This window comes from Propithecus coquereli, unplaced genomic scaffold (assembly GCF_000956105.1).
Source record: "Propithecus coquereli isolate 6110/MARCELLA unplaced genomic scaffold, Pcoq_1.0 Scaffold196, whole genome shotgun sequence".
NCBI classification, from domain to species: Eukaryota; Metazoa; Chordata; class Mammalia; order Primates; family Indriidae; genus Propithecus; species Propithecus coquereli.
The window spans coordinates 2,993,113-3,002,542 of NW_012144522.1; the positions used below are offsets into that span (position 1 = coordinate 2,993,113).

Below are 9,430 nucleotides of genomic sequence, written 5' to 3' on the forward strand. Positions count from 1 at the left end.
CAGACCCTCATTTGCAGAGGTGAGGGCAGGGAGAGGAGGCGGCACCAGGAGTTGGGGGCCCTCAAGCCACTCCCGGGAAGAGAAGGCTCCCAACTTGCTCTCCAAAAAACCCCTGGGCAATTCGCAGCATCTAACTGATGGCTGGGAACTTAACAACCTCTGCAAGTGGCAGGTGCCTGCCCCTCCCCAGCCACTGCCTGCCCCTCGGCCCCTCACCCAGCTCCGCAGGTGCTCACCGCACTCTGACCTCCACTCCCAGAGATGGAAAAAGGGCAGGGGTGTATCCCCTGGGGCCCAGCCCAGGCCCTTGAGCGGTCCAATTAGCAGGGATCTGGCAGGGCTATTAAGCAGCAGACAAATTATTGTTATTATTGTTGTTATTAGGTCCCGCCCACCCCTCAAGGACTGCCGCCAATTAGCCCCTTTCTTCTGCTGCCAGTCTCACCTCCTCCTCCCCCAGCCGGCTCGTGCAGCTCCTTGGTGGCTCAGCAGACAACTCCTCCTGCCCCCGGCCCCCCACTCTGGCCAGACCCTTCTCTCGCACCCACTGGCATGTTCCCCACCAGCGTCGAGCCGCGGATGCCCTTCCCTCCGCTAGCAGCCCCGAGCAACTACCCATCTTCATCGCTCTGGCTTCCACGTTCTGACTTCACACGGCCCTGGCCCTCCCTCCCCCCAAACCCTTCCACCCTCGCTCCCCGCTCAGGGTCCCCATCCCCTAAGGCCTTCGCTCCCTCCCACCACAATCCCACCCCTTCCCTCGAAAGTACCCTCCCGAACCACACACCAACTAATCAATCTTTGTAAAAAGTCACTCGGTTCAAACAGCCCAATTAAAAACTGGGCCGAGGACCGCACAGGCACCCCCACGCAGACGAACTGCAGACAAGCACGTGGAAAGACACTCCGTCACGCGGCCACCAGGAGGCAACAATCAAAACCACCGCCGAGCAGAAGGCACTGCACAGCCGCTAGGCCGGTGCTAACAGAAAGCAGAGAACAGCAAGTGCTGGCGGGACGTGGAGAAACGGGAGGCCCGAGCGCACTGGCGGGAACGCACACCGGCGGGACGCTCGGGAAGGCAGTTCCTGCGACGGCTGAGCCCAGAGTGACCACAGGAAGCAGCAACCCCACCCTGAGCACGCACCCAAGAAAAGTGGAAACACACATGCGGATGAGAATCTGCACTCCGACGTCCACGGCGGCGCCACCCGTCACAGCCGACCCGCGGAGCCGACGCAGACGCCCGGTAACAGACACGGGACACACGCGGCACATGCCCGCAGCGGACTCTGCCTCGGCCACGGCAGGGCGAAGGGCTCGCACCCACTGCAACACCGCGAACCTGGAAAACGCCACGCTGAGTTAAACAGCCAGACACGCGAGACCGCAGAGCGCACGACTCTATTTGCAGGAAGCGTCCAGAGCAGACAAACCCACAGAGAGAGAAAGTGGACGGGGGAAGGGGAGTGGCCGCTTAATGAGAACAGAATTTCTTTTCGGGCTGATGAAAATGTTCTAAAATCAACTGTGCTGACTGACGCACAACTCAGCACATACACTAAAAACCACTGAACTGCACGCTCTAAATGGGCGAACTGTACCCGACGGGAGCCGTCTCTCAACAAAGCCGTCATCAACAACAAAAAGCAACTCCATTCACAGTCCCTCCCGCCTAAACGGTCCCTGCACACCGGCCGACTGCAGAGTCCAAAATCCAAGTTCCTACCCTGGCCCCACACTCTGCAAACCCGCTGCTCTCTCCACTGCTCCGACATACCAACAGCTCCCCGGCCAGGCCGGCCCTTCCCGAGAGCCCCGCCCTGGTCCTCCACCTGCCTGCTCCTTCTCACCTTCCAAGGGTCTGCTCAAATGTCACGGCCTCCCTGCCGCCCCACGCCCTACACATGCCGGTTTGCTTCCCGGCCAGCGTCACCCCATGTTCCTGCCTCAGGCTCTGCATCTGCTCCTGGCCACCACGCTCCCCGAGGCAAGTGCCAGGTGCGCTGGACCTGCCGCCCCAGTGCGCACGGCCCATACTCGGAACCTACTGACCAGCCAGGGACCACTGGTGCCGCCTGGGCCGCTGCTCGGCCCCCTTCCTCGGCCCTGCCCACAGGCAACCCCTCCGCGTGCCCTGCCAGCTCCTTCCCCACTTTCTTTTCCTGTGGGTGACGTCGCCCCTCTCCAGGCCTGAGAACCCCATTCCTGTTCCCTCCTGCACGTCCTGCCCGGATCCCAGGCTGGGTGAGGTGACGTCTACCCTGCACCCCACATCAAGCCCTCAGCCCTCGACTGTCGGGAGACACCTCTGCGACACCATCAGGGTCTCATGGCTGCCTTCTCAAGGGTGGCGCGCGAGGGAGCTCTGTGTCAACCTCTCGTGTTCATGCTGCAGCGGCAGGTCTGTGGAGACTCTTCCAGCTCGCCCGGAGCCAGCGTGGGCAGATCGCCCTCCTGGAAGGCCGCCTGCACTCCTGCAGGTTGCGGATGCACCCGGACGAGGGGCTGAGCGGAGCAGAGCACGTCGCCCCCCTCTCGCCCCCCATCTCTTTCCCTTTCTGCCTCTGTTCCTCCCTGAGGTTAGCCAGCGGGACATCTACCTTGCTGCTCTCTCTCCAACCACCTCGCCTCCGGACTGGCGCCACCTCCCCAAAGGTCTCCCTCAGGCCTCTCGCGGACCACCCCGCACCCCAGGCAGAGCTGCCCCTCGGAGCACAGTCGGTGCCAAGCCAAGGCCGGCACGGGCACAGCGCAGCCAGGGCAGAGTCAGGTCACGGCCCAGCCACCACGGCCCGCTTTCTCCACGAGGGAGGAAGGGGGAAGGGGGGCTTCCAGAACAACTAGAACCTTCCGCTGTCAGCTTGCAGCCCTCGAGGGACAGCCGCTGACACTGGGGCCTGAAGATCTTCAGGTCATATGTGAAGGCTTCCAACTCTTAAAAGCCTGTAACTGCAAATTGTTTTAAAAAACAAACAAAACAGTCTTCAGGCCAAAAAAAACCCAAAAACCCCCCACACACTATGGACCCTGGATGATAACGTTGTGTCCGTGTAGGTTCATCGATTGTAACAATGTGCCACCAAGAACGCGACGTGGATGTGGGGCCGGGTGTTCGGGAACTCTCTGTACCTTCCACTCGGCTTTGCTGTGAACCTAAAACCGCTCTAAAAAATAAAATCTTGGCAGTGCTCACACCTACAATCCCAGAACTCTGGAAGGCCAAGGCAGGAGGATCACTTGAGGCCAGGAGTTCAACGCCAGCTGGGCAACATAGTGAGATCCCGTCTCTACTAAAAATAGAAGAAATGGCTGGGCGTGGTGGTGAGCGCCTGTAATCCTAGCTACTCCGGAGGCTGAGGTGGGAGGATCGCTCCAGTCCAGGAGTCTGAGGCTGCAGTGAGCTATGATGATGCCACTGCACTACAGCCTGGGCAACAGAGTGAGACCCTGTCTCAAAAATAAATAAACAAAATTTAAAAATAAAACGTTTATATGAAACACACACACACACCCCGCCCCCACCCCCCACTGGCCGTCTTACATTCGGTCACCTCTCGCCTAGGCCGACCGGGCATGCTGGCTGCTGGCATTTTCTGGATGGGTGTGGACCCTCCCCAGGCCCTTCACAGGGCAGCTTCCTCCTGTCTCACCTGCCCTCTCTCTGTAGATCTGCTTGGTGCAATGCACCCACCTCCCAGGGCGCAGCATCGGCAGCACCTCCCCGGGAAGCCTTCCTGGACTGCACCCTTCCCTCGGCTACAACGCTCTCTCCTATCCAACCATAACAGATCACAGTGTTCAGGAGCAGCTCATGCCCCAGACCCTGGGTGCTGTAAGCACGTACGCGCCAATCCTGATCCCCACAACCGCTCGGTGAGAGGCACCGAGAAGTGGCGCAGCGGCAAGAGGACGAGCTCTGGGGCAGGCCAGGCTCGGAATCCGGCCCCACCACTGACCAGCCACATGGCCTGAGCAAGGCACTGCACTTGCCTGTCCAGCCTCACCCTCACAGGGCTAGTGTCCGAACTGCATGACACCGGCTAAGCGCTGCCTAGTAACTGACTGCCACTGTCGTCCCTGCTGCACAGACGTGGAGACACGCGAGCGGCTAACGCCGTATCACCCGGCCTCAGTCGCACAGTCAGACCGGCTCTGCCCGATGCCACAGCAGCTTCGCTCCCGCTGACTCTTGGGACACGGCATTTGCTCCCTTTTAATGTCCGCCACTGTGGATGAGGCCTACGTCCCCGGGAGCTCCCTGTCTCACTCGCCTCCGCGGCACCTACTGCAGGTCCCTGACAACACCACCACAGGAAGGCCCGGCACCCCAGGGGCTTTGGAAGATGGGGGCCAGGTGGGCGCCCCCTTCGGCACAGGACAGCAGCTCACGCTCTGTGAGCCCAAAGGGCGAGGGCACGAGGGCAAGGCAGAGACAGAAGTGGGACACCCCACCACGGAGGGCCCCAGACCACACCCTGAGGGCTCAGGGCTCGGCTGCTTTCTCCGCAGCTGTGAGGCACCAGCTCTGTGCTCCTAGGACAAGGCCACTGGCATCAGCCGTGGGTCTGCCCGGGCTCCCCCACCTGCTCTCGCTCCCTGACGCCGATCGCGAAGCCTCCTCGGTGGCCAGCATGATCTCAGCACCCAACACCACGCCCCCTCTGCTTCTCCTGCTGCGCTGGAGGTGCCCTGGAACGAGGGCCAGGCCTCGGGGTCCCCTGAACCCACCAGCAGCCCTGCGTGGGGGAGTTCCCGTGACAGTGTGCCCCGTCGGGCAAGGAGCCCAGTCTCTAACCCAACAACTGGCACCTAAGAGGACTTCGGAACACCCTTTGTCTCCCCAGACCCCAACTTTTGCCAAAAGAAACAGTCATCAGAGGAGTGGCATCATGGTCAGCTGTAACTACACGCAGACCGTGCTCTGATGCCGCCGAGGAGCCTGGGGCTCGCAAGTGCCAGCTGAGACCTCTGTCCCATCCCTTAAAATGGGGGTAACGACATCTGTCTCATCCCCCTAAAATGGGGGTGACCACCCCCATCCCAGGGCCTTGAGAACAGTGAGTACCAGGCACAAGGCCAAGGCGCCCGCCAAGTGCTCGGCAACCGAATGTGGCGAGTCCCTCCCCACCGCGGGGGCCTGCACAGGCCTCGGCAGGCTGGAGGCCTCAGGAAGCCTTCGTTCGCCAGAGGACGAGTGAGGGGGCGTGGAGAGGCCTGTGAGATGCACCCGAGCACCCGGGCCCTGAGAGCTGTGCGTGCCTAGCAGCGACCTTCAAGGAAAGCCCCCCGGGGCAACCAGGTAGAACTAGAGTCCTTGGGCTGTGACTGCTGCCCTCCCCCGCCCAGACCTCAGGTCACCCTCCCTGAAGTCCTCTTGGCCAATTCCTCCTCTCTATCCCCCAAGACACGACGCTCCCCTGCACATCCTCCCAAACTACGCACCCCTTCCTCTGGGTTCCGAGAGCTCCCGGGGCCCCTCTGGCAAACCTCCCACCCCTCTGTCTGGTGCCTACCGGGGAGCACATCCCCCACGGCCTGGGCTGCTCTAGGGCAGGGACAGCATGACTCCTGCTGCATTGTCCAGCATCGCCCACCACTGGCCTGGCAAGTGGGGCCTGGGGAACCTCCTCCTCCACCCAGGCGGGGCCAGACGCCTCTTCTGGGCCCTCACAGCACGGCGCTGTGCCAAAGCCCTGTGTCCACATGCCCAGCGCTGGGCCTGGCATGAGCGGCAACCTCAATGCACTAGGTTTATTCAGGGAATTGTGACCGTGCTCTCCATTTTAGGAAACTGAAGAGGAAATTGAGCCTGGGAAAGGGGAAGTAACATGTCCAAGGCCACAAAACTGGAAGGGACAGCACCAAGACTGAGACCCAGGAATGCCTGGCCCCAGAGCCCTTTCTACACACTTTGCGCCCACACTCGAGGTCTGCTCTGGCTGTGAGATGAAAGCATCCGCAGCCTTCCCACTGAGGTCAGTACTATTATTATCACACCCATCCTTCCAGGCAGACACTGAAAGATTGAAGTTGCCCATCTAAGGCCGTTAAGGTAGTAAGTGGTGGAGCCGGGATTTGAACCGAACTCCACTGACCCCGGAGCTCCTGGGAAATATAGCTCAGCGTCCGTGCACATTCTGGCCCTTCGCCAGAGGCCAAGCATGGTGATAAACCCTTCAGCCAAAGCGGGGGAGAGATCGATAAGACATGAGATAACCCAAGTAGGAATCTGATCTGAACCTTCTCTGGGGCTGAGGCAGGAAGGCAAGAGGGGACTGCGTAGAGACAGGCAGGTGAACGTCAGCCAGCTGCATTTAGCCAAAGAGGCTTACAGCCGCACAGAGAAGCTAAGCCAGGATCAACGGCAACTGTGCTTCCCAGAGCTGGGGCCAGCCCTGATCCCCAACCGGATCCTCGGCATTGCCCAGTATGGGGCCCAGCACCAGGAAACTGCACAGAAAAAACAAACCAAGTGGCTCCCTCCCTAAAATCCTGACCATCCCCCAACTCTGGGCTGGGTCAAGGTGCCTTCCCTGGGCTCCCACAGCTCCCTGGACCATCAGGGCTATGGTCACCCCAGAAGGCGACTCCAGGTCTCAGTCTCTGCCTTCCACCCAGACCCCAGACACCTGTTCAGCTCCCGTCCCTGGTGTCCGACACAGGGCCTGGCACTGAAAAAGCCTCTGTCTACACTTGATCCTGTCTCCTGTGTCTGTGGGTCATTTTTCTACTGACTCTGAAGGTCCTCAGGCACTTATCTCCATGAACGGGGGTACCCCCGGACTTGGGGGTGGGGTGTTAGAGGGGCGGGACTCGGCATCTGATCCACTCGCTCAAGCCCGGCGCCAGAGAGGCCTCTGGAATGGCCACGGGCTCCAGCCACCGCCTTCGCCCTGCCCCGTAGGCCACGCGGTGGCTGACCTTGGCCCAGTCACTTCCCCTCCTGGGGACGCGCTTCCTGCCGCCCGCCGGCGCGCGACAGCGAATGAATGGGCCTCCTGCCGGCCGGAATCCCTTTAATTACCCGCCCGATCAAAGGCCACGCGCAGCCCGCCCGGGGCAGCAACGGGACCCGGCCGGCTCGGAAAGGGGAAGGAAGGGATTGGAGAGGGGAGGCCTGGGGGCCGAGATTGTCCCCCGCCCGGCAGCCGCATCCGGCCAGACCAGCTCGGCCCGCGCGGCCCCTTCCCCCATCCGAGCCTCAACTTCCCCCGGGAGTCGCCACCACTTCCGGCCACGACGGGCGGCGGAGTTGGGGACTCGGGGACGGACACAGCTGGCCCGCCCCAAGGCCCCAGTCCCCCGCAGCGCGCACGCACCGCCCCACAGCGCGCAACAGCCCCGGCATCGCGCACGCGCACCCCTCTCTCCCGGGGCCGCGCGCTGCCCGCGGCCCCCGCCCGGCGCGCTCCCCGCTGCCACCCGCCCCGCGCCCGGAGGCGCGCACGCGCACTCCCCCACCCGCGTCACCCCGGCCGCGCGCCCACTCACGCCCCCCCCACCGGCGCGCACGCGCATTCGCCTTCCCAGGCGCTCTCGCCCTCCCACCCCCAGTCCTCAGACCGCTTCCCGAAGCGCGCGCCCCCCTCGGCCCCGGGCGCACGCCCCCTGCCCGCGCCCCCGCCCCTCACCTCCTCGGTCCCGGGGCCGCTGCGCCGTACTCCTCCTCTTCTCTCCTGCCTCGCGGATGGTGGCAGCGGCGGCAGCGGCGACTCAGACCCTGGGGTCAGGGGGACGGACGCCCAGGCCGGAAGTGACCTTCCCGGCCGCTTCCGCCCGCGCCGCTCCCCCCTCCCCCTGCCCCCTCCTCCTGGGCCGCCACCCTGTCCTCGCCGCTCTAGGCAGGCGAGCCCCGCGACCCCAGGCCGCCGCCCCCCACCTCTATGGTGCCGGGCGGGCACCCGAGGGAGACACTTCCGGACGCCTCTAGGACATAGGTCCTCCGTCCAAGCTCTATGGCGCCTGGCACTGAGGGGCTTCGGCCCCGCCCCCTTCTCGGACCGGAGGCGCGGGCCTGGCCCGTTAGGCGGAGACTTCCGGGTGTTTAGGGCGGCGCCCCCCGGCCGGGCTTCCCGCGCCTGCGCGGCTGGCTCCCCGCGCCTGCCTCGGGGAGGGGGAAAGTGACGGAGACGGACGCTCGTGCCACTCGGGGTCCTCCTGTCGTCTCTATCGTCGTAACCCCTTCCCTCCCGCGGCTCCTCCCGGTGGCCGGCGTCCGGGTACCCAGAGGCCACGGTCGTCTGCGACCCGGGTCCCTCAGTTACTGGGCCGAGAGGGCCGCGCTTCAGGCGCCGCCCAGGGTCAAAGTCTGTCCCTACCGCCCCTCTCGTGGCCTCAGTTTCCTGATTTCTAAATGAATAGGAACACAACGTGCGCCTCCAAGTGCTTCCCATCCATTAGGTCCTGGAAACAACTAGGGCCTTGTGATGGGTTCTGCTCCCACTTTGCAGATGAAGAGGGGGCGAGTCATTTACCGAAAGGCGTACTCCGGGAGTGGCAGAGCCTGGGCTCGAACACGTAGAGTCTGGCTCTAAATTCGTGCATTTAACCGTGAGTGTACGCACTGCCTCCTACAACAGAGTATTGGTCACAGCAACTGGAAATTCACTATTTCCCGGGTGCTGGGTAGGCACTTAGTAACAGTCGCTGGATGTTAGGTGTTGTTAGTGTTCTTGCAAAAAACACGTATTTTAAAACAATTGTCCGCACCATAGTGCTCATGCAGGCTGGTCCTCGGGCCCACCCCCGTCCTGCACTTGCTCTGGCCTAGTCTCACCTAAGTGGCAGATGATTTATCATTATTATTTATAATCACTTTATTATGGGTAGTTAGAAAGATGGGGAGCAACAATTCACTTGCAGAATAACAACTTTCTCAGCCTCAATTTCTCGTCTGTGAGATGGGAAAAAATAAAATAATGGGTGAGGTAATGTATGTGAAAGCTGTTTAGTTCAATACCTGGCTCATAGTAAACTCCCCCTAAAAATGGTAGCAGTTTTTATTACTTATTAGCAGTATTGCTTCTACTTCTGTGGCCATTGTACACCCTGAAGTCTAAGTCGGCATCGGTCGTGAGAAGTGCACTGCTGATTTAAGAACATCTTTCTGGGGCGGAAGAAACAGTACTGTATTAAATGTGCATGGCAATAGTAAGATGTGTCTGTGTCCTACCTTCAGAAAAGCCACAAAGGTAAATTTTTAAATATATCTTAGAACAGAGGGAATGTGCCATAACAATAGCAATAAAAATTAGAATTTTTTATATGAGCTCTATGTCATGAGCATAGGGTATGAGCTCTAGGCCAGGGAAGCTGTGTGTAAGGTAACTCGTGTGTCTGTGCTCCTCTGAATCCCATCCGTCAGCAGGTGTCCTGCAACGGCCTGGTTGTGGGGGAACAGCCTCCTCCCCCTCCACCCTGTTCTCCC

At 61.3% G+C, this 9,430-nt stretch overlaps 1 protein-coding gene across 1 annotated transcript in view; it reads right to left on the bottom strand.

Moving 5' to 3' along the window:
* ZNF787 (zinc finger protein 787) overlaps window positions 1-7,756 on the bottom strand; it is a 28,958-nt gene extending 21,202 nt beyond the window's left edge. The window contains exon 1 of the mRNA XM_012643307.1: window positions 7,635-7,756. The gene's annotated coding sequence lies outside the window, so the exon portion shown is untranslated. The remainder of the gene's footprint in view (window positions 1-7,634) is intronic.
* Window positions 7,757-9,430: the final 1,674 nt, after the last annotated feature.